This window comes from Coregonus lavaretus (assembly GCF_964263955.1).
Source record: "Coregonus lavaretus genome assembly, chromosome: 4".
Taxonomy (NCBI): domain Eukaryota; kingdom Metazoa; phylum Chordata; class Actinopteri; order Salmoniformes; family Salmonidae; genus Coregonus; species Coregonus lavaretus.
Window position 1 is genome coordinate 3,759,772 of NC_139991.1, and position 25,843 is coordinate 3,785,614.

The 25,843-nt window shown below is 44.6% G+C and overlaps 1 protein-coding gene across 1 annotated transcript in view; it reads right to left on the bottom strand.

The window, feature by feature from the left end:
* Window positions 1–25,843, bottom strand: part of LOC311128349 (immunoglobulin superfamily DCC subclass member 4-like) — a 63,651-nt gene that overhangs the window by 35,968 nt on the left and 1,840 nt on the right.

Sequence of the window (25,843 nt, forward strand, 5' to 3'; positions counted from 1 at the left end):
TCAGTGTATGAGAGTTTAACAGGTTTACGGAGTTGTAATATGCCCAGAAAAGTGTTGGGCAAACAACAACCAACAATCATACATTTTGAAGTGAGAGACTATTCCCATACCGAAAAGTCCAAAAACACATTGATTGCAAACAACAAATAACAAGGATTTGTATCTATTGATCTGTATAGTTGGTGTCAGTGGATTTCCTTCTGTTGTTTGGCTGAAAAGCCACGATCAATGTACCATTTAGAGCTGTCTCCTAGTGAACATACTGTTCATGTCAAAAGAACCATGTGGCTAACCATACAGGAGCATAACTGAACATGCACATCTCACTCAAACATGTGTGCGTACACCACACACACACTCACCCACCCACCCACCCACCCACACACACACACACACCCACACAAGTAGTGTTCCGGGTGTGTTTCCCTCTGGTTCTGTTTTGAGCAAGGCCTTGGATTAATTAACTTAATGGGAGATGGAATTATTTCCTTGATTAAATGAGGGCTGACCCCCCACCACCCCTGTCTCAGAGCAGGGTAATGCTCTCAAAGGCTCCACTACACACTACACACACCACACCCTGGCATACACCTGTAACACACACATACATACATAACACACATAACAAACGCACACACGCACTTACACACACAAAACTCCATTGTCCTTGTATGTGGGCATATGGCTTTTTGTGTTTGTTTGTTTGTGTGTGTGTGTGTGTGTGTGTGTGTGTGTGTGTGTGTGTGTGTGTGTGTGTGTGTGTGTGTGTGTGTGTGTGTGTGAAAGAGATAGCACGAGAGCACCCGAAAGCAGCAGTGTGCTGTTCTGTTATCCAGAGGTGTTCCTGGGATGGAAAACACATCAGAGGCCTACTTTTCATCAGCTAATAGAAGAGGGCTGGCTGCTATAGCCAAGGAACACTCAGTCACCCCAGCTCACCTCCACTGCTCCTCTCTCTTCTCCTCCATTTACACTAATTGGGTCTTATTAAGTCATTAAACCGTTTGCAGCCATTTCCCTTCTCACTGCCAGAGGTTTTACTTAGCCGGGATTCTGGACCATTCTGTGTGGAAGTCATTACCCCACATACACACAACGACCCACACTACCACCTCCAGCTATAGTAATCACATCAACCACCCTGTGAAGAGCGACAGACCACAACCGCAACATATTACAGCACTGAGACAGACTACACTAGAGCAGACCGTCCTTAACAGACACATAAACACACACACAAACGCACACGGAGGCACACACACACGCTTACGCACGCACGCACGCGCACACACACACACACAAAGTTATAATCAGCACTCAGAGATGCTATGCCTGTCCAGTACGGATGGCGAGCAGGGGGGCTGTGAGTTATCCATCTGAACATGTGCAGTAGAGTGGGGGCTCAGGGGGCTCAGGGGGGTGGGGTCCACTCCAGAAGACCCCTGCTGGGCATTCATACTGAGCCATGGTGAATGGACAACATGGCAGGGAGCTCCTGGCTTACACGCACACACTCTGCCTGAGGGAGGGAAGGAGAGAGAGAGAGAGAGAGAGAGAGAGAGAGAGAGAGAGAGAGAGAGAGAGAGAGAGAGAGAGAGAGAGAGAGAGAGAGAGAGAGAGAGAGAGAGAGAGAGAGAGAGAGAGAGAGAGAGAGAGAGAGAGAGAGAGAGAGACTGAAAGAGGGAGAGAGGAAGCAAGAGAGAGAAAAATCACAATACAGAGAGGGGGAAGAAAAGGAGTGAGAGAGGGAGGGATGGAGGTGAGGAAGGCAACAGGATGGGGGTGGATGCTGGGCAACTCCAAGTTTATCAAACCATACAAAATGTACCAAAACTAAATTGGTGTCTAACTCTTTGCTTTGGGAGTGTTGTGTGGTTTTTATTGGGCACAGAGGAGGGTAGTGCGTTTTTTTTCCTGATAAACATTAGATCTTTTGCAGGTTTTACAATATAATGTCTTCCATCCTAGCCACATTTCCTCATCTGTTTGCATGAGCCTCCCCTATATCAAGGCTGCTTTGGTACTTCCCTTATGCACTACGCTTTTCCACATGCTAACTTTGACTATACCACAGGTCAATATAGTCTACCAGTCTAACTGTATATCCTGCCCTCTATCCACCATTCATAGTGACAATAGTGGTAGGTGGATCGTTTGTCCAGATCTGCAATAGGCTAACTAGCAATCGTACCACACATAAAAGCATTCAAAGCTGCATCAATTTTCAATGTGAATCCACAAGAACAAATAGGAATAGCTGATAGGCAGAGGAGGGGCCAGGTGCATCATTGCACATGAAAGAACAGTAAAGACATGAGACACGCAGCTCAAAAAGCTCCCCTATTGATCCTGTTAAGGGACAATACAATTATCCTAGACTAGCCTACAACACCACAATGCAATGAATAATTGCATTATTATTTTCATGTGAGTACAATATCCTAATCTAGTGAAAAATGTCATTTGAATAATGACGCAAAAGCCCTGTGATTTGAATGTTTTATTCCATTTGGATCAATTGTGGGTCTACTCTTGACAGTTTATAAGGTCTAGAAAGGCACAGTAGCAGGACAGTCTTGCTGTATTTGTGACTCGTTTCAGGAAACTAGGCGTATGTCGCGCGTCACTAAATTTTTTTTGTTGATCAAAATGCGTTTTTTGGCAGAAATGCCTCCTGGAACATGTGAACTTTCAGGTGCCTTAATAACAAACTTGTATGCCATCTGTAAATATGAATACAATTGTTAAATTACAAGCCTAGTTGGTTTAGCCACGGAAAAAGACAGGAACCTTCCCGCTAGCCATGATTGGCTGAGGTAATGGATGGGCTGGACATGCCGAGAGATGAGTTCGGATTGGTCTGCCATGTAGCACGCTTCTGTCTATAACATGAGCTGGTCAGTATGTGTAGGTAATCCTTTCTAACGTGGCTTTAAAAAAAAAAAGATATCACGTAGTAGAACTGAAAAAGTGTTGCTCTCCACTTTCTGGAGGACCGAGTTTTGAAATCAGTGGAATGCCCGGTGGAAGCAGAGTATGATAGCTAAGGAGATGGAGAAAATTCTGGCGTTTGATTGAAAATATTCAGAGGGAGTCGAAAAGAGAACACACAGAAGGCTGTTGTATAAAACACCTGTCTCTTCAAACTAAAGGCAACCAGTCTAGCTAGCTACAATCAGACATTTATTGTTTCTAATTTTGTCAGAAATTCGTTTTTCATTGCAAGTTAAAGTGTACTGTTAGCTAGCTAGCTAACGTTAGCGGGCTGGCTCGCAAGCTAATGTTACGTGTATGATCTGTGTAGTAATATTATTCGTATCACAGAGTCATTTGCATTGCTAGTTATAGCCTAATGTTAGCTAGCTAACTAACATTGAACCTGGTTGGTTAGCTACCTGCAGATTCATGCAGGGTAGTAACGTTATTGATCATTCATGCAGGGTAGTAACGTTCATTAATCACCCTTGAGATGTTTCTACAACTTGATTGGAGTCCACCTGTGGTAAATTCAATTGATTGGACATGATTTGGAAAGGCGCACACCTGTCTATATAAGGTCCCACAGTTGACAATGCATGTCAGAGCAAAAACTAAGCCATGAGGTCGAAGGAATTGTCCGTAGAGCTCTGAGACAGGATTGTTGTCGAGGCACAGATCTGGGGAAGGATACCAAAAAAATTCTGCAGCATTGAAGGTCCTCAAGAACACAGTGGCGTCCATCATTCTTAAATGGAAGAAGTTTGGAACCGCCAAGACTCTTCCTAGAGCTGGCCGCCCGGCCAAACTAAGCAATCAGGGGAGAAAGTAATGAGTAAAGGGTCTGAATACTTATGTAAATGTGATATTTCAATTTTTAATTTTTAATAAATTAACAAAAAAATTGAAAAACCTGTTTTTGCTTTGTCATTATGGGGTATTGTGTGTAGATTGATAAAAAAAACATTTAATCATTTTTAGAACAAGGCTGTTACGTAACAAAATGTGGAAAAAGTCAAGGAGTCTGAATACTTACTGAATGCACTGTATGTGTTTGCCAGAGACAGCAATGTGAAGAACAACATGACCTGCACCAAAGTGTCCACGTTCGTAAAATTCTCCGGAAGAATGCCTTGCTTTTATTTAGTCTCCCGAGTGGCGCAGTGGTCTAAGGCACTGCATCGCAGTGCTAGCTGTGCCACTAGAGATCCTGGTTCGAATCCAGGCTCTGTCGTAGCTGGCCGCGACCGGGAGACCCATGGGGCGGCGTGCAATTGGCCCAGGGTAGGGGAGCGAATGGCCGGCAGGGATGTAGCTCAGTTGATAGAGCATGGTGTTTGCAACGCCAGGGTTGTGGGTTCGATTCCCACAGGGGGTATGAAAAATAAAATAATGTATGCACTAACTGTAAGTCGCTCTGGATAAGAGCGTCTGCTAAATGACTAAAATGTATGTAAATGTAATCACACTCACAACCGTAAGCTATTTTCTGTAATTGGCTTGCCATTAACTTGTAAATAATGATCTTGTTGTGAGTTTATTTTCCTGTAATAATGAATACAAATGAGCTAAAGTGAAGACGTTGTCAGCTATATGATATGGTCATTATTTGAACTGGCAAGCCAGCTAACGTAACATTAGCTAGCTAGCTAGCTAACAAGCTATAAACGAACCAAAACATTGTTTAGAAAGTTGCTTTTAGTTGCCTGGTTTGCTAGATTGACATATACTAAATTCATTTTTAAACGGGTGGGGTTATTGGTGTTAAAATACTCCAGTAATGCATTTTTGGACCACCAGGCTGCTGATGTCATGCAGCCTGTAGTTTTTGAGTTAATACTTTTTCATAATGACAACGACAATTTTGATGTCGGACGACAATAGAATGTTCATGATGTCATTGCGACAATTGTCCATAGACGTAGTATAAACCAGCCTTTAGTCTTGAAATTATGCGAGAAATGTCGGTGGAAACGTTTTTTATGCGCAAATGTTGATATAATAACCATCATATCGAAGTAAATTTGGAGTCACGTGATGATATGGTGTGTGGTCCTCCCACTACGATTCGGGAAAGCATGTATTTTATTAGGCTACAGTTTAATTAAATAATGATGAACTTCACAGGGTGGTGATAGTGCACGGTGATGAGCTTGATCCTCCTTCAATGCTAAATATCGAGGGTTATATTCTGGTGACATGATGATCGATGCTTGGCTACCGTTTGACAAATAAAATAATCTTGCACTTTTGTCCATAATAATCTCATCATGTAGACTATACCCACACTGTATTTGTGAGCTGTTGGCTAGAGCGCATGTGACAATGTGGGCACATTCGCTATATTTACGGAACATTGTTAGTGACATAACCATCAGTAGGTCGAGAGTTGAAAATGCGATGGAAACCCATTTAACTGGTATTTTTATTCCGTACATGGGAATTTAACCTCAAAAGTTTTTTTTATGTGCATTACGTATTTATGCACAAACTTTTATCCGCAACAAGTCAATTTGATTGAAACACAACTCTGATGGGGGAAATGAGCATATTGTTTTTATGCGGATTTTAGAAAATGTGCATGAAAATCTGTCTCCAATTGGATGGAAACCTAGCTATAGACTCTGGCAAGTGCGCTTGTTGTCACTTCGATTATGCCTGCACATCATTGTTCACCAGCAGACCAGGCAAAACAAGTTTGTAAGAATTGTACTTAAACTCCCCCCTCATACTCATCTGGAGGTCGAGCATTTTAAGCAGCTAGGCTGGCTATCTGTGGACAAAAGAGTAGTATTAATTCAACTTGGTCTGGTCCACAGAATTATCATGGATAATCATTGAAGAGTAGGGTAGAGTATAGTTCAGTACAGTGCACTAGAGTACAGTATAGTTCAGTACAGTATAATGTACTGTACTGTACTATACTCTACTTTTCTTCACTGTACTGTACTGTATTGTACTGTACTACTATATTGGATTGGACTGTACTCTACTGTGCTCTACTCACTGTACTGTACAATACTGCGATATCCAAACTTGTGAAACATATGTCTATTATAGGTTCAGATTTAGTCCAGTCCAGTCTGTCTGTGGACGTTAACATCAACGCCAGGGTGCACTGACCAAATTTCAACTACACTACATGACCAGTATGTGGACACCTGGTCGTCAAACATCTCATTCCAAAATCATGGGCATTAATATGGAGTTGGTTCCCCCTTTGCTGCAATAACAGCCCCTTTGCTGCTATAACAGCCTCCACTCATCTGGGAAGGCTTTCGACTAGATGTTGGAACATTGCTGTGAGGACTTGCTTCCATTCAGCCACAAGAGCATTACTGAGGTCGGGCACTGATGTTGGCCGATTAGGCCTGGCTCGCAGTCGGTGTTCCAATTCATCCAATTCCAATTCGATGGGGTTGAGGTCAGGTCTCTGTGCAGGCCAGTCAAGTTCTTCCACACCGATCTCGACAAACCATTTCTGTATGGACCTCACTTTGTGCACGGGGGCATTGTCATGCTGAAACAGGAAAGGTCCTTCCCCAAACTGTTGCCAAAAAGTTGGAAGCACAGAATCGTCTAGAATGTCATTGTATGCTGTAGCGTTAAGATTTCCATCCACTGAGGGGCCTAGCGCGAACCATGAAAAACAGCCCCAGACCATTATTCCTCCTCCACCAAACTTTACAGTTGGCACTACGCATTGGGGCAGGTAGCGTTCTCTTGGCATCCACCAAACCCAGATTTGTCCGTCGGACTGCCAGATGGTGAAGCGTGATTCATCACTCCGCAGAACATGTTTCCACTGCTCCAGAGTACAATGGCGGCGAGCTTTACACCACTCCAGCCGACACTTGGCATTGCGCATGATGATCTTAGGCTTGTGTGCGGCTGGTCGTCCATGGAAACCCATTTCATGAAGCTCCCGACGAACAGTTCTTGTGCTCACGTTGCTTCCAGAGGCAGTTTGGAACTAGTGAGTGAGTGTTGCAACCGAGGACAGACGATTTATATGCGCTACGCGCTTCAGCACTCGGCAGTCCCGTTCTATGAGCTTGTGTGGCCTACCACTTTGCGGCTGAGCCGTTGTTGCTCCTAGACGTTTCCACTTCACAATAACAGCACTTACAGTTCACCGGGACAGCTCTAGCAGGGCAGAAGTTTGACAAACCTATGACGGTGCCATGTTTAAAGTCACTGAGCTCTTCAGTAAGGCCATTCTACTGCCAATGTTTGACTATGGAGATTGCATGGCAGTGTGCTCGATTTTATACACCTGTAAGCAACCACTAATTTGAAGGGGTGTCCACATACTTTTGTATTTATAGTGTACTTTTCAACATCCATGGTCGGTGCTCAGTGGGTGAGGATGCTGGTTAAAGTAAATGGAAAGAGAGGGGGCTCATGGGTAGGTGTCAGTAAGAGCTGGGAGAGGTGACATTAGCTGGAGAGTGAGAGAGAGAGGCAGAAAGAGAGAAAGGCAGAGACAGAGAGAGGGAAAGAGATAGGGAGGGGTTGTCCAGACTGTTTCAACACTCTTGGTTTGACCACCAGACAACAGAAAGACAAAGAAAACAGTAATGAGCTGAACATAACAGTATGCCAGTGGAAGGGGACAGTAGCAGGTAACTCAACTGTGGGTTGTGACTATTATGATTTCCCATTGTAGCCAATTCAGTTGCAGTAATTCCGTAACTGATTTTTTTGTAAAATATTCCTGATTTTTTAGGGGGTGCTGCAGCATCCTCAGCACCCCTACTTCCTGTGGTTATGACAGAGGGTAGTGCGTATGGCCCAGTACACTGGGGACGAGCTCCCTGCCATCCAGGACCTCTATACCAGGCGGTGTCAGAGGAAGGCCCTAAAAGTTGTCAAAGACTCCAGCCACCCAAGTCATATACTGTTCTCTCTGCTACAAGCGGTACCGAAGTCTGGAACCAACAGGACTCTGAACAGCTTTTACCCCCAAGCCATAAGAATAGTTAACCAAATAGCTACCCGGACTATCTGCATTGACCCCCCTTTGTGCTTACTCTTTTGACTCAACACATATGCTGCTGCTACTGCTTATTATATATCCTGTTGCCTAGTCACTTTACCCCTACCTATATGTCCATACAGTGCCTTCAGAAAGTATTCACACCCCTTGACTTTTTCCAAATTTTGTTGTGTTACACCCTGAATTTAAAATGGATTAAATTGAGATGTTGTGTCACTGGCCTACACACAATAAGCCATAATGTCAAAGTGGAATTATGTTTCTAGAAATTTTTACAAATGAATTAAAATGAAATGCTGTAATGTATTGAGTCAATCAGAATTCAACCCCTTTGTTAAGGCAAGCCTAAATAAGTTCAGGAGTTAAAATGTGCTTAACAAGTCACATAATAAGTTTAATGGAATCACTCTGTGGGCGATAATAGTGTTTAACATATTTTTGAATGACTACCGCTTCTCTGTACCCCACACATACAATTATCTGTTAGGTCCCTCAGTCGAGCAGTGAATTTCAAATACAGATTCAACCACAAAGACCAGGGAGGTTTTCCAATGCCTTGCAAAGAAGGGCACCTATTGGTAGATGGGTAAAAAAAAAAACGCAGACATTGAATATCCCTTTGAGCTTGGTGAAGTTATTAATTACACTTTGGATGGTGTATCAATACACCCAGTCACTACAAAGATACAGGCATCCTTCCTAACTCAGTTGCCAGAGAGGAAGGAAACCACTCAGGGTTTTCACCATGATGCCAATGGTGACTTTAAAACAGTCACAGTGTTTAATGGAGAAAACTGAGGATGGATCAACATCATTGTAGTTATTCCACAATACTAACCTAAATTACAGTGAAAAGAAGGAAGCCTGTACAGAATATCCAAAACATGCATCCTATTTGCAACAAGGCACTAAGGTAAACCTGCAAAAAATATGGCAAAGAAATTAACTTTATGTCCTGAATACAAAGCGTTATGTTTGGGCAAATCCGACACAACACAGTCTTCATATTTTCAAGCATGCTGGTGGCTGCATCATGGTATGGGTTTGCTTGTCATCGGCAAGGACCAGGGAGTTTTTTAGGATAAAAATAAAAGGAATAGAGCTAAGCACAGGCAAAATCCTAGAGGAAAACCTAGTTCAGTCTGCTTTCCACAAATTCACCTTTCAGCAGGACAATAACCTATAAATCCACAATCGTTCTATAATTACACAATTAGTTTGTATTTCTTACATCTGCAAACAGCTAGTTTGTCTTTTCTTAGCAAGTTTAAGCTAAATTGTGTTAGCCACTAATGCTAATCGCTAGTTAGCTGGCTAGCTAGCTAATAAATGTACTAAGTCAGAGCAAACGTAGCTACAGTAGCTAATACAGCCTGATACCAGTGCTGGTGTAGGCCTAAATCAGCATGTTGTTTGTGCAACAGTATCTTCTATATCAAAGAGGAATAGGCAAAGCATGAATATGTTGGCTACATGAAGAAACATTTAATGTAGCCAAATATTATAGGGTCCCCTAGGAAACACTGACCATCATTTTGGTTTCCTACCCTGTCACAATAACTCCTCCCTGGCATTTTCATTAATTGTCATGTCAAACAACACTGTATTCAAAGTGCCCACTATTATATTCTAACTATATAATTATAATAATCCTTCTATTTCCATGATTCCAACAGTTCACCCAAGTGGTTTGATCTAAATAGCAAGTCAAATGGCAATTGCAACATTTGGTTAAAAATAAGGCCTAGTTTTTTTTTGCCAATATCGTGCAGCCCTATGTGGCAGCGTGGAAATTATCTCAAATGAGTGCAGGAAGTGCAGAAATTGATGGAAATGCAGGAAATTATTTTAGGTTGAAGTTGAAGTGAACAGTTTAAAACAATCAGAATGGAGAAAGACCCATTGAAATCACTACTCATAAAGCAAATTTTGAACTTATATTATTCAAAAATATAAAATACTGTCAAATACCGTGATATGATATTTTGGCCATATCGACCATTCCTAGGCTGTAACACAACAAAATGGGGAATAAATCAAGGGGTATGAATAATTTCTGAAGGCACTGTATATATATATATATATATATATATATTCCGGACTCTGACAGTGCTCGTTCTGATATTTCTTAATTTCTTAATTTTTATTCTTTGGATTTGTGTGTATTGTTTTGTATTGTTAGGTATTACTGCACTGTTGGTGATAGAAACATAAGCATTTCACTGCACCTGCGATAACATCTGCAAATATGTGTACGCGACCAATACAATTTAATTTGATTTGATTTGAGAGGGGTAGAGAGGCAGAGAGTGAGAGGCTAATGTTTCCATGCCTGCTGTTTAGTTATACAATACCTCACCCTTCTAATAACTTCTAGAGGGTAGGAAATGGCAAGTCCTGCATACCAGAGTCACTGGGAGGAGGAGCCGAGATAGAGATAGAGATAGAGAGAGAGAGAGAGAGAGAGAGAGAGAGAGAGAGAGAGAGAGAGAGAGAGAGAGAGAGAGAGAGAGAGAGAGAGAGAGAGTGTGTAAACAGGTGGATAATGTATATAGGACATACACCAGTTGTCATAAAAGACTAGATCAGCTAGGCCTTTATAAAATAGATTAACTCTACTTTCACTAAAGCATATACAACCCAAAATAATTGTATTTCTAGGATCTCTTTTGCTGTTTTATTTTGGGCTTTTATTTCTTAGCAAAGCAAATGATAAGGTAACTTCCATACAGACATACAGACACTGGTCATTCAATCAATGAACTGTCTGGATATAAATCTCTATTGTTATCAGAAACATTATCACAGCACATAACAGTGGCTCTGGTTTGACTAAATGGGCCATATTTCAATATAAATAGTTTAAACACATTTGTCCATATCTATTCAGGAACGATAGATAGCATACTGGGATCTGTCACACAACGGCTGTTTTCTTGTTGAACCGCGAATGTATGATGCATGGAAGAGTGCCTGTACTTTTGTGTGTTAATCTCAGGGTTTCCATTAGGAAAATGTGGCGCCAGACATTTGACCCGTAGCATTTTAATTTACCGGACATTCAAGAAATGTACCGGACCCATGCATTGGGTGCTTAACCTGATTAGGGCGTCCACCCACGGTGCTCAGAATGACAGAAATCACATTTAGATTATGGTAATTCATTTTAACAGAACCTGCAAGTCGATGATGCAACAGCGTGCATCCATCTATCTGAATTCCGATGCGCAATTTGAAGATGTTAGAATAACTGTCCACATTTACCAACAAGACGAGAAGGCCTAATGAACAGCAACATCACTGTAATGAATACTCGGACAGAGTGGTAAGATCCAATCGCAGAATTGCGATGTTTTATTAAAGTACAGACAAGGGAATTGCTTAATCGTGGTCGGGCGAGCTGTGGTCAAAACCGGGCAAGGCAGAGACAGGTAGAGGTACAAAGGGAGCGGGCGTGGTCGTAGTCGAGGGCACGGGCACAGGATCAGAGTACGGTAATCACTGGGAGAAACAAGCAGAGAATTAAGCAATTCGGGGAGTCAAACAACGAAGCACAGGTCTGATACACTGGTAATCAAAATAACAAACTCTCTCTCTCTCTGAACAAAACACTTAGCAAGTCACGATGGAACAATACCTCGCACCGTCTGAACTTCTGAGCACACCTTATATCCTAACTCTAATTACTGACAGGGGTGCTCAGAACTCAGGTGAAACAGATCGAGTCTGATGACTCCCCCTCTCTGTAGATCGGGGGAGTGTCAGACTCTGTCTAGACCCAGCCAAACCCCGATCCCTTATAGTATCCCCCTCCCCAGGGCCGGCTCCTGACAGCCTTCTTCCTCTACCGGGTGGTCTTCCTCTGGGTCGGGGTCCTGGATGATCTGGGTGTTCAGCGTGGAAAGTGGCCTTGAGAGCGGAATCCAGTATGTCTTTAGCAGGGATCCAGGACCGTTCCTCAGGTCCATATCCCTCCCAGTCCACGAGATATTCGATGCCCCCTCGTCTCCGTCTTGAATCCAGTATCTCGTGGACTGTATAGGTGGTGTCCTGTTCATCCTCCAAAGGTGGTGTAGTAGGTTGTTGAGCGATTGGGGGGTACATCGGGCTATAGTGGACAGGTTTCAACAGAGAGACGTGGAACGTAGGGGCTATCCTGTAGTGTCGAGGGAGTAACAGACGGTAGGTGACAGGGTTAATACGTCTCAGTACCTTGAAAGGCCCGATGTACCTGGGTTGGAGCTTCTTGCAGCTCCGTCGGAGACGCAGGTCCCGGGTAGACAGCCACACTCGTTGCCCGGGTTGATAAGTGGGAGTAGGTCTCCGGCGTCGGTCGGCGTAGGTCTTTTGCTGTTGTGAGGCCTGACTGAGATGTTGATGGGCCGTCTCCCAGACCTGCGCACTCCGACGGAACCACTCGTCTACAGCCGGTACCATCCCTGGTTCGGTATCCCACGGGAACAGGGGTGGTTGATACCCTAGAACACACTGGAAGGGTGTTAGACGTAGGGAGGTGTGAATGAGGGAGTTCTGAGCATACTCTACCCAAGGAAGGAATCGGCTCCACTCTTGCGGCTGCCACGAACATTGTTGCCGTAGATATTTCCCAATTTCTTGGTTGAGCCGCTCTGTCTGCCCATTGGCCTGGGGATGATATCCGGAGGTTAGGCTCACCGAGATGCCCAAGCGTTCGCAGAAGGCCTTCCATACCCGGGATACAAACTGGGGTCCTCGGTCTGACACAATATCCTCCGGAACTCCAAACTGCCGGAACACCTGGTTAAACACAGTCTCAGCCATCTGATTGGCATTAGGCAAACGGGTCATGGGTACTAACCGGCACATCTTGGAGAATCGGTCGATGACCACGAGAATTACAGTATGGCCCTCTGATTCTGGTAGATCTGTAACAAAGTCCATTGCAATGTGAGACCAGGGTCGTTGAGGAGTTGGCAATGGCATCAGCTTACCCTCCGGTAGTGCACGAGGCGCCTTGGATTGAGCACATACTGGACAGGATAACACATAGTCTCTGACGTCATCTGTTAGGGAATCCCACCAGTATTTTCGGCTGATGAGTCGTGTAGTTCGAGTGATTCCGGGATGACCAGATCCCAGCGACGTGTGGCACCATTCCAACAGTTGAGGTCGAAGCAGAGCTGGTACAAACACCTTTGACACCGGGGTTTCTGGAGGGGCTGGTTCCGCTTGTAGGCTCTCCTGAATAGTGTCATCGATAGCCCACCTCACAGGACCAGCACGGCAACTCATGGGGAGGATAGGTTCTGGTTCCACGGGTCTTTCCGCGCGCTCGAACCGTCGGGAAAGCGCGTCCGCCTTGCCATTCTTGGACCCGGGGATATAAAAGACCGTGAATCGGAAACGGTTGAAGAATAGAGACCACCTTGCCTGTCGGGAGTTCAGTCGTTTAGCACTGTGAAGATACTCCAGGTTGCGGTGGTCCGTGAGCACTTGGAAAGGATGATCTGCTCCCTCCAGCCAATGTCTCCACTCCTCCAGTGCTAACTTCACCGCCAGTAATTCACGATTTCCCACGTTGTAGTTCTGCTCGGCCGAATTCAGTTTCTTAGAAAAGAAAGCACAGGGTCGTGATTTAGGCGGCTCACCTTGGCGCTGGGATAGCACGGCTCCAACTCCAACCTCCGAGGCGTCCACCTCCACGATAAACGGCAAGGTAGGATCCGGCTGACATAAAATGGGAACGGTGGTAAAGCGTTGTTTCAAAGTCTCAAAAGCACTATTCATAATGCCCTCGATGTGTGATGAAGGCGGTCTTCCATTCATCCCCTTCTCTAATGCGCACCAGATTGTACGCACTCCTGAGGTCCAGTTTACTGTAGATTGAGGCCTGCCCCACCTGCTCGAGGGCTGCCGGAATCAAAGGAAGAGGGTAACGATTTTTAATGGTAATATCGTTCAAACCTCGATAGTCTATACAAGGACGCAGTCCGCCATCCTTTTTCTTAACGAAGAAAAAACTGGATGCGGCGGGAGACGTGGATGGGCGAATGGCCCCTTGCTGTAGCGCCTCATCAATATACTTGCTCATAGATTCTCGTTCCGGCTGTGAAAAAGGATAAATTCTTCCGCGAGGAGGTGTAGCCCCGGATAGCAGATCAATTGCGCAGTCCCAGGCCCGATGAGGTGGTAACACGGTAGCCCTCTCCTTGGAGAACACCTGCGCATAATCCTGGTATTCTGTTGGAACGACAGTAGACACCGCACCCTGCGCATCCTCCACAGTAGACGTTTTGCAAGGTAAATTAAGGCACTCCGCCCTACATACCTCACTCCAAGCAGTGATAGTACCAGATTTCCAGGAGATGACCGGATCATGGGTGACGAGCCAGGGGTGGCCGAGAACTAGCGGCTCCCGTGGAGCGGAGATGACGAACAGAATGATGTTCTCATGGTGCATGGAGCCCACTTGTAACTTTATTACCTCTGTACGGTGCGTAATGAACCCAGTGCCCATGGGCTCACCGTCTAGCGCGTTGACTCGCAGGGGTGGTTGAATTGGGATAAGTTGTACTCCCAATTCCTCAGCGAGGCCCACATCCATAAAACTGGCAGCCGCCCCGGAATCAATAAGACCTTCCAACCTGCGCACTCTCTCTCCGACAGATAAGGTAACTGGCACATACATTTGTTTAGATGTAATGTTGAAAACTTGAGTCTCACTCACCGGTTTGGCAGTTCCGAGGCGATATTCTGGGGTACGGTTTGGTCGTACCGGACATTGACGAATGAAATGACCCGACTGACCACAGTACAGGCATAGTCCGTCTTGCCGACGTTGTTGTCTCACCGAGCTTTGTAAGGGTGACCGTCCCAGTTGCATGGGTTCCTCCTCAGATTCTCTCCTCCGCTCTGTCGATTGCTTAGGACCAGTGACCGAGGGCTCCCGGACTGCGGATACCTTGTGTTGCACTAACAAATTATCAATAGAGATGGCTATGTTGATAAACTCATGCAGCGCAGTGATATCTCCCCGACATGCCAACTCAGTCTGCACTTCTTTGCGCAGCCCTCTTCGGAAAACGGTGAGCAAAGCAGTCTCGCTCCATCCGCTACCGGCTGCTATTGTACGGAACTCTAATGCGTAGTCGGCTACTGTGCGACGGCCCTGCTGAAGTTCGCATAGTTGGTCTCCCACACTACGCCCAGATACTGGGTGGTCGAACACCTCTCGGAACAGTTTCTTAAACTGAACTTCCGCATTCAATTCGGGGACCTCAGCTGCCCACAGCGCAGTAGCCCAATCCAGTGCTCTTCCCGTTAGCAGAGAAATCATGAAATCCACCCTGCTACGGTCATCGGGAAACATAGTACGATTATAGGACGTATACAGGGACGTCTGGAGTAGAAACCCCTGACATTTGCCAGGTTCCCCGTCGTACTTTGTCGGTAGAGAAATCGGAGGTGCATGACGAGGACTGACCGTGCTCGGGGTGGTGCCTTCAGCCGCACCAGCATTGAGTAGCTGCAGGAGTTCATCCATCCGTTTCTCCTGTATCTCCCATCGCCTCTGTAATTCCGCTGGATCCATGGTTGTGGCGAGGTATTCTGTAATGAATACTCGGACAGAGTGGTAAGATCCAATCGCAGAATTGCGATGTTTTATTAAAGTACAGACAAGGGAATTGCTTAATCGTGGTCGGGCGAGCTGTGGTCAAAACCGGGCAAGGCAGAGACAGGCAGAGGTACAAAGGGAGCGGGCGTGGTCGTAGTCGAGGGCACGGGCACAGGATCAGAGTACGGTAATCACTGGGAGAAACAAGCAGAGGATTAAGCAATTCGGGGAGTCAAACAACGAAGCACAGGTCTGATACACTGGTAATCAAAATAACAAACTCTCTCTCTCTCTCTCTCTCTCTCTCTCTCTCTCTCTGAACAAAACGCTTAGCAAGTCACGATGGAACAATACCTCGCACCGACTGAACTTCTGAGCACACCTTATATCCTAACTCTAATTACTGACAGGGGTGCTCAGAACTCAGGTGAAACAGATCGAGTCTGATGACTCCCCCTCTCTGTAGATCGGGGGAGTGTCAGACTCTGTCTAGACCCAGCCAAACCCCGATCCCTTATAATCACTAGCCTATGTCAATCTACTATCCCCCATAGTAGACAAGTTGACCAATTCTATTGGTCTGCTTGTCGTTTTGTGCGAGAAAGAAATAGCCTATTCCAAACTGACTCTGGGACAGTTGTGGGACAATAGATCCCAAATTCACAAAAAAACATGAAAAAGCAAAGTGACTCATGCAACAGATTAGAACGTTTAGCTTAAAATGTTTATAAACTATTATTTATTCTCATTATACGCGCAGCAATGCTATAACGGCTAACGGAAACCATGGTATGTGTGTGTGTGCACGTGCATGACTGTTTGCATGTGTACGTGTGTGTGTACGTGTGTGCCTACAGGAGCAGGGAACATTATGTGCACTGCGCCAGCCCCACAGAATGGGTGGACAGAGACAGATGGGCTGATTGATAGCACTGTGCAAATACAGTCTGATGATCAGCAGGACGTTGGAACATGCGTTTGCCCCTGTTTGTGTGTGTGTCAGCATAAAAATCAACCAACTTTATGTGCATGAAGACAACGGGCTTATGCCTACCCACTCACTCACAGGAATATTAAATAATATATATATATATATATATATATATATATATATATATATATATATATATATTTTTTTACAATTTGTGGTCCAAGTGGCTTAGCTACAGTAGTTGAAAACATGTATATCAACTGTATGTTGCTTTGGAAAAGGTACCTGCTAATGACCATATCCTCATAATTATTACACAAATACCAGATATTGTCTCTAAATGAATAACTGTACAATAAAGACATTTATCATAACAGGTATGCATAGCATGAAGGGTAATCAAAATCATTTGTCAAACATTGCAGCAACGAGGAGGAAGAAAGGCTAAGTCCCAGGCAGCCATAAACCAAGGTGGGCAGGGAGGGACTCTCCAGTTTCACCACGAGCCAGGGAGCTCCGTGTACAATAACATTGACATGCTGCCAATGTTATACAGCCAAACATACCTCACAATTGTCTAAACATTTAACCTAATAGCTTTTATCTGCGCCACCTATGGCCTGCTGAAGTGGGGGTATAATGTTATCAGATCCTTCATGGAAAAAACGGAATCATTGTCGCCACTCTCAAGTTGAGGGTGAAGAGGTAAAGCACATGAATATGTCTCTCTGAAGGGGAGGCAAGGGGACCTTCCCCTGTTTACACATTTTGGCTCTTGTTTTAGTCAAAATTTTTCCTCTAGGCCCACATTATTAGCCAAATAATGATCATTCTACGCAGTTAGACAGGCCCACTGGACTGAAGATGGACCAGCCCGTCTGGCATTTGCCAAAACTGCCCTATGGCCAGTCCATTTCTGGCAAATGACATGGAATATACTGCATATTGCCTTAGATTTCACACAGTCATTTCCATTACGCTCCATCTATGTACCTTGTCTTGCTCTGGACCCAACAATGGAGAAGTTGGGAAACACTAAACACTACATTGCCTTGGTGGTGATTTTCAGTTGGATTCTCAAGAGTAATATCCACATGCTGTAATTCCATCCAGGACAGGGCAGACTGAGTAGAGTTTCAGCCACACACTGAGTGGAGACAGGCACGCAACCCCAGCAGCAGCTGCAGTGTCAGGTGCTGGCCGTTCCAGCTGCGCCCGCCAGCGGTTCAGCTACAGCATGATTCACACAGTCACCCACATGAGTTTTCACACCGCTCTCAAGTTGGCACAAGCTGAATTTATACTCTTTATCACATTTCTACTGTTTATCATATAGGCCAGGCCTACAGTAAAATGACCAATCATAATGCAGTTCAGGAGAGGTAGCAGAGGCCCAGGGAGCTAAACTCTTCCCAACTCATGTATACATTTATACTTGAAAGGACAGTCTGCAACATATTAACAATAGGAGGCAGACAGATACATAGATGGAGAGAGAGATAAAAAACAGAGAGAGATAAACAGAGAGAGAGAGAGGGGGAGAGAGAGAGAGAGAGAGAGAGAGAGAGAGAGAGAGAGAGAGAGAGAGAGAGAGAGAGAGAGAGAGAGAGAGAGAGAGAGAAACAACAGAGAAGAGAAACATGGCCTGAGCTAACATTTGTTCCCCTCCAGTGCTTCATGACTGCTGGTGTGCTCGCTCTATGTACAGTACTCATTCATGCAAATCCTGGGCTGCTCCAATCACAGCCTTGTGTTCCTATAGGCTTTACAAAGGGCCTCAGAGCAGCATGGGGCTAGGGGCCTCCGTGCGGCCACGGCTACATCAATGGGTCAACAACACCAGCAACAAAACTAACATGGAACGGACGGGAGGCTGCAGGAAGGGAAAGCCCATCCAGGGTAACCACAAGGTCATATACTGTAGCTGCAGGGTTGTTGAGAGAGGGACATAGACTTTTAAAAAAACAGAACTCCCCCCTGACGTTTTATTGTGTCTGTGAGATTTGATTTGATCAATTCAACCAAGTGGTTTCGGAGGGAGACACTTGATAGTTCCACGAGGCAGATATCAACAGCACTGATAGACAGTGGTGGTGTGTTATGAATCAAGATGATATATTGGTCATATACTGGTTAGAATGTTCTGTTTTCTCTTATTTCAACTGGTTAAATTGCTATTTTCACCCTGTAGCCACCTGCAACTTACCAAGGTGAGATAAACTACACAGTAAACGAGACTCACTTGCGACCAACCAAATTAATTCAAATTTTTGAATAACTTAGTCCAGGTAATTTTTTTTACTTTTAAGTGAAATATATCAATTTAAGTTTAGATTTTTTTGGGGGGGTTCTGTGCAGTTGTAAATCAAACAAATACGTGTGAACACCAAAAGTTATTTCAATTTCAACTTATTTTAGAAGAAATAGTGAATGGTGCAAGGGGGACAATATATTTGACCACAACTGTACATACTGTACATACATACATCATGGTGGTCCTCTGTAGCTCAGCTGGTAGAGCACGGCGCTTGTAACGCCAAGGTAGTGGGTTCGATCCCCGGGACCACCCATACACAAAAATGTATGCACGCATGACTGTAAGTCGCTTTGGATAAAAGCGTCTGCTAAATGGCATATTATTATTATTATGGTTGGATTTGTTTCACAGGCTACAGAGTTTTCTGTGTATATTGTACGCCCGTGTGTGTGTGTGTGTGTACTCTGTACAACCTCTTACGCCCAGTCCAATATAAACCCCTAGCTCCTGCTCCTACTGAACCCTTCCATACTCTTAAATTGGATACAGCGGAGAACGACTGCCCCCTCTTATTGAAGCCAAGGAAGTTCAAGGCCGACCACGGTATTGCAGGCATTGTTAGCAGAAAACAGGATCCCCCATTATAGCTAATGGAAAAATGGCGATCTTCGTGGTCAATCTAAATGTAAATAATTGCTTCTAATACACCAGATGTATGTCCTTAAAATTATTATTTTAAAATCGCACACAAAATAAGCTATAAGGCTAATTTAGTTGCTAATGGCAGCATACCGTACCCCGGTTGGCCTTCAAATTGAGTTACTCAATGAGAAGGGGGCAGCACTGAGCTAGCATGCAACGTCACTTCCTGGAGTAGCTCAAACTGCGCATGTTATGTCTCTATGAGACGCCATCTTAACCAACTTAATTTGGCTAAAAGTGCTATTGAGTCTTCACATAGGAATGAATGGGTTCATGTGATCAATGGCTTTGTCCATTCATATATACAGTCATGATTCCCACGGGGGGGCAGTATGAAAACTAAAAAAAATTATGTATGCACTCACTAACTGTAAGTCGCTCTGGATAAGAGCGTCTGCTAAATGACTAAAATGTAAATGTAAAATGTAATGATTGAATTAAGCAATATGGTGGAAAACCCCACCTAGCATAAAAGACGGCTAAGTAGATCCATACCATATTGTTTATACCCTTCTTATCTTTTCAGATATGCAAAAAGTGTTTAGAGGTAGGGGCTAGGGATTGATTTGGGACTGGGCCCTACTCTGCACCTTGCCTACTCAATCAGGGTTCTCTCCCCTCATGCAGCGGCCCCTCCCCCTACTCAGTCCCCCTCCCCACTGCAAGCCCCATGCTACTCCTCCTTGGTCATGTGACTGAGCGGACAGCAGTGCGGAATGGAAGGAATGTGATCGCATGACTGTTTACCCAACCAGCGCCGTGAGGAAGAGACCCTGCTCTTACACACACACACACACACAAATCACCATCTCTGCCTAAAGCACACACATACACATACACACTAGCAACAGAACAAAAACATGTAGCCTATAGCTTGTGAATCGCTTACCACACATAGACACATCTTTTAACAGCTAAATGATTATCCCTTAGATAACACAGCTCACAAACCATGATGAATCAGACATAATAAATGACTACAATCTAAAATAAATATTTTGATGAAGCTACCGTGTGGCATTATACAATACAAAAAAAGAATCAAGCAAATCATATAACTACTTTTCTTCAAGATAGCAGTATCATCTTGTTAAAAGGAACCGACAGTAGGCAGTGGGCACACAGCAGCAGCACCTGAGTGTTTAACATTCAGCCCTGGCTTTAGTGTAATACTCTGGGGATCACCTGACTGGACCCATCCCTGAGCTTGTGACAAACGTATCACACAGCATATTGATCCAGCACTATTGATTGATCCTGGGCTGTTTATGGCCGGGGGGGCATCAATACTCATAACGCTCTCTCTGAAGTTTCTAGAAAACATCAAAACATTGAACTCCCCACAGCCAGTACTGGGAATGGACTTGAGAGAGTCATGCAGTGCAGCAGTCGTCTGTGACCATCTAAACGGAGTAGGCCTATGCGTTGTGGTGTAGTTGATTAAATAATCATCCCAAACCGACTACAGAGATAAGGCAAATAAGTAGCTATAGATAACTTAAAAACCAATTAGCCTTTTTAGTGCGGAGTTGGCTTAAGGATGTTTTGAGAAACTTCGAGGAATCCTAGACGTCAGCCTACAGAGATTTAGGTGCAGTCTAATTGAACAGAATGGGATCTGCTCTTGTCCCAGCTGGCAGCCATCAGAGCAGGGACAGAGGCTTTAGAGACCAGACATCTCTAACAGTGCAGGAGGATAAAAGTCTTACATTCACAGGTGGATGGATCTCAACATCATGCTGGACATTACACATACAAATAAAACTGTCTGGTGCAGATCAAAGGTATACCACAGAAAAGTCTAACTGGTGCACCAGTAATAACAACAAAAGACGTTCCACTCCATTACAATAGCGTTACTAGGAGGTAATTACAGTGTTACTACACACACATGATAGTATGAAGTGTAACCAGTCAAATATTTCCAGATACTGAAATGTATTGAGTGAAATAATCATGGAACTTCTATCGTAAAATTGGGTGAATAACATTTTGACTGGTATTGTAATCCACAACAAAGGCAGGTTTTACTAACATGAATACCTCTGCATCGTAAGCTTCCTGACTACTCATCTAATGTTTGACAGTAATGTGGTTAAAGTCAAAGGGAAGCTCTCTGAACCACTTACAGGCAACCACCAACTTGTGCAACCACAGAAACCCTGAACCTAAAGACGACCACAATAAAGAGCACAGTAAACACCAGAGGCCAGACATACAGGAAAAGTGAAAGACTTCCTGTCTCATTCAAGCCAGGCTTCCCTCTGTCACTGAACTGTCCCTTATACCACCTCTGGGACTGGGATTGGTCCTCTGACACTACCAAACATGAATAGACACACTCAGCCAGCCATACAAACCAACATCTTCACTGGACAAAGATATGCAGCTCAAATTCAGCCTGGGGCCTCTTTAAATAATATGTATCCTAATTTAGCTGGCTATCTCCAAGGGGATCAAGATGCACTCACATACAAATAGAGTAGGCACTAGGCTTGGGCGATATACCATTTATACCGTATACTGGGATATTTCGAAATACCACCGTTATGATTTTCAATACTGTTGCGGGGTGTGCGTCCTATGCCACTGCTTATAACTATAAGTTAAGTATAACTATAAGAAATCTAAGATAAATAAATGATATCCAGCTTAGGGCTACATCTATGCATTTGGTTTGCTAACTTGCTAGCTAAGTGGCTAGATGTCAAGATCCAGTTTCTTGGTTACAGCAGAGACATTCAATCCCCTCCTGGATTAAGATAGCTGTTGCCTAAATTGTTTTGTGCGTCAAAAAAATTGCCCCCCATGTGTGCACATTCAGTAATACCGTATACCCCGGTATGGTACAGAAACGGTATGACGGTATGAAAATCTGGATACCTCCCAACCCTAGTAGGCACACACGTAGGCACAGTCAGACACACAGTCAGACACACAGTCAGACACACAGTCAGACACACAGTCAGACACACAGTCAGACATACAGTCAGACACACAGTCAGACACACAGTCAGACACACAGTCAGACACACAGTCAGACACACAGTCAGACATACAGTCAGACACACAGTCAGACACACAGTCAGACATACAGTCAGACACACAGTCAGACACACAGTCAGACACACAGTCAGACACACAGTCAGACACACAGTCAGACACACAGTCAGACACACAGTCAGACATACAGTCAGACACACAGTCAGACACACAGTCAGACACACAGTCAGACATACAGTCAGACACACAGTCAGACACACAGTCAGACACACAGTCAGACACACAGTCAGACACACAGTCAGACACACAGTCAGACATACAGTCAGACACATAATACTCTCATCATGCTTATAAACATGCCATTTCCAACCCACTGGGCTGTCAAAAAACACAGCAATCACACCTCAAGGACCAAGGGATTGAGATATGGGCACAATAAATAAAATAAGACGGCTTGGATTACAAGCAGATTGTTGCCAGACAAAGTTCAAATAACGCTAATGACTTTAGCCAAGAGCATAGTCATTGATGCAACAAATTTAACATAATTACTCAATTTACAGAACAGCTCATTAAGGACAAAGAAATGCAATTATCTTTATTAAGCAGGACTTGTTCACAAGCATCCTTGAGGGTAGGGTGCTGAGGTAGCTGCAGACAGGGGCTGATGTAGGGTGCTGCAGACAGGGGCTGAGGTAGACTAGGACTGTCAGCTGCACGTGATAGAAATGGATTGGGTGGATATAGGCCCTGTTCCAATTAAGATATCCTTCCTTTCTCAACTGCTGGGAAAAAACAGATCTACAATGCCTTTGGAAAGTATTCAGACCCTTTGACTTTTTCCACATTTTGTTATGTTACAGCCTTATTCTAAAATTGATTAAATTGTTTTTTTCCCCCTCATCAATCTACACACAATACTCCATAATGACAAAGAAAAAAACAGGTTTTTAGAAATGTTTGTTAATTTATAAAAAACGAAAAACTTTATTATCACATTTACATAAGTATTCAGACCCTTTACTCAGTACTTTGTTGAAGCACCTTTAGCAGCGATTACAGCATCGAGTCTTCTTGGGTATGACTCTACAAGCTTGGCACATCTATATTTGGGGAGTTTCTCCCATTCTTCTCTGCAGATCCTCTCAAGCTCTGTCAGGTTGGATGGGGAGCGTCACTGCACAGCTATTTTCAGGTCTCTCCAGCGATGTTAGATCGGGTTCAAGTCCGGGGTCTGGCTGGACCACTCAAGGACATTCAGAGACTTGTCCCGAAGCCACTCCTGCGTTGTCTTGGCTGTGTGCTTAGGGTCGTTGTCCTGTTGGAAGGTGAACCTTCGCCCCAGTCAGGTCCTGAGCGCTCTGGAGCAGGTTTTCATCAAGGATCTGTCTGTACTTTGCTCCGTTCATCTTTGCCTCGATTCTGACTAGTCTCCCAGTCCCTGCGGCTGAAAAACATCCCCACAGCATGATGCTGCCACCACCATGCTTCACCGTAAGGATGGTGCCAGGTTTCCTCCAGATGTGGCGCTTGACATTCAGGCCAAAGAGTTCAATCTTGGGTTTCATCAGACCAGAAAATCTTGTTTCCAAGCGGGCTGTCATGTGCCTTTTACTAAGGAGTGGCTTCCGTCTGGCCACTCTAACACATCTCCACAGACAAACTCTAGAGCCCTGTCAGAGTGACCATCGGGTTCTTGGTCACCTCCCTGACCAAGGCCCTTCTCCCCCGATTGCTCCGTTTGGCCGGGCGGCCAGCTCTAGGAAGAGTCTTGGTGGTTCCAAACTTCTTCTATTTAAGAATGATGGAGGCCACTGTGTTCTTGGGGACCTTCAATGTTGTGGTACCCTTCCCCAGATCTGTGCCTCGACACAATCCTGTCTCGGAGCTCTACGGACAATTGATTTGACCTCATGGCTTGGTTTTTGCTCTGACATGCACTGTCAACTATGGGACCTTATATAGACAGGTGTGTGCCTTTCCAAATCATGTCCAATCAATTGAATTTACCAAAGGTGGACTCCAATCAAGTTATAGAAACATCTCAAGGATGATCAATGGAAACAGGATGCACCTGAGCTGAATTTCGAGTATCATAGCAAAGGGTCTGAATACTTATGTAAATAAGGTATTTCTGTTTTTTATTTGTAATACATTTGCTAAAATTTCTAAAAACCTGTTTTCACTTTGTCATTATGGGGTATTGTGCGTAGATTGCTGAGGATTTTTATCTATTTAATCCATTTTAGAATAAAGCTGTAACGTAACAAAATGTGGAAAAAGTAAAGGGGTCTTAATACTTTCCGAAGGCACTGTATATGTGATTGGATGGGTAACTAAGGTTACCTACCAACCTACTACTTTCACCAATCACAACCAGTTTAGATCTGTGATTACATTAAGGAAGGTAGGAATAAAGGGGAAGGATGCACTGAACAGGGCCACTGACGAAGCACTAGGAGGGCCAGAGGTCAGTAGAGCCTCAGACAGAGGTAGGAAGAGAGTGAGGAGGAGTCAAGTGGAAGTAGGGGTCAGTGGGCTGATTAACACTGAGCATTAAATCATTGACCATGGATGAGATAGGATGACTAGGGGGAGTCAAGAGTAGAGAGTAAAAGGAGAATGGGAGACAGTGCTGGGAAACATAGAGAGGAGGCCTCCTCTGAGTGAAGTAGTGATGAGGGTTCAGTGAAAGCCCAATAATTTGGTCGGTGTGCATGTGACACTCCTAGCAGGAGTCCCGGGTTAGAGGGAGAGAGAGAGAGAGAGAGAGAGAGAGAGAGAGAGAGAGAGAGAGAGAGAGAGAGAGAGAGAGAGAGAGAGAGAGAGAGAGAGAGAGAGAGAGAGAGAGAGAGAGAGAGAGAGAGAGAGAGAGAGAGAGAGAGAGAGAGAGAGAGAGAGAGAGAGAGAGAGAGAGAGAGAGAGAGAGAGAGAGAGAGAGAGAGAGAGAGAGAGAGAGAGAGAGAGCTTGTCTAAACACACACTCACTCACTCTCACAGCACTCATTTGTTCAGCGGAGTTCAGCGGAGTTGACATATTTTCATTTGATCTTTCGAATGGAAAAAACAAGCTCTTTGTTTGTGGATCTGATGTAGCGACATCCCATGCACCCAAACTCTCTCCCGTCAATTCATCCCTGCCCCACTATCACCCCCTACTCCCACCCAGCAACCTTAATTCGCCAGCTCCAGTTCCCACAATGCCCTCCCAACCAACCCACCACCCATAACATTCCTCTCTCCAAACCTGGCACACACACACACACACACACTCACACACACACACACACACACACACACACACACAGGAATGCTCCCACCAGTCCAGCGAAGGCTCTACAGTGCTCGACTGTGGGCTGTGGGAACACACCCCAGGGTGTA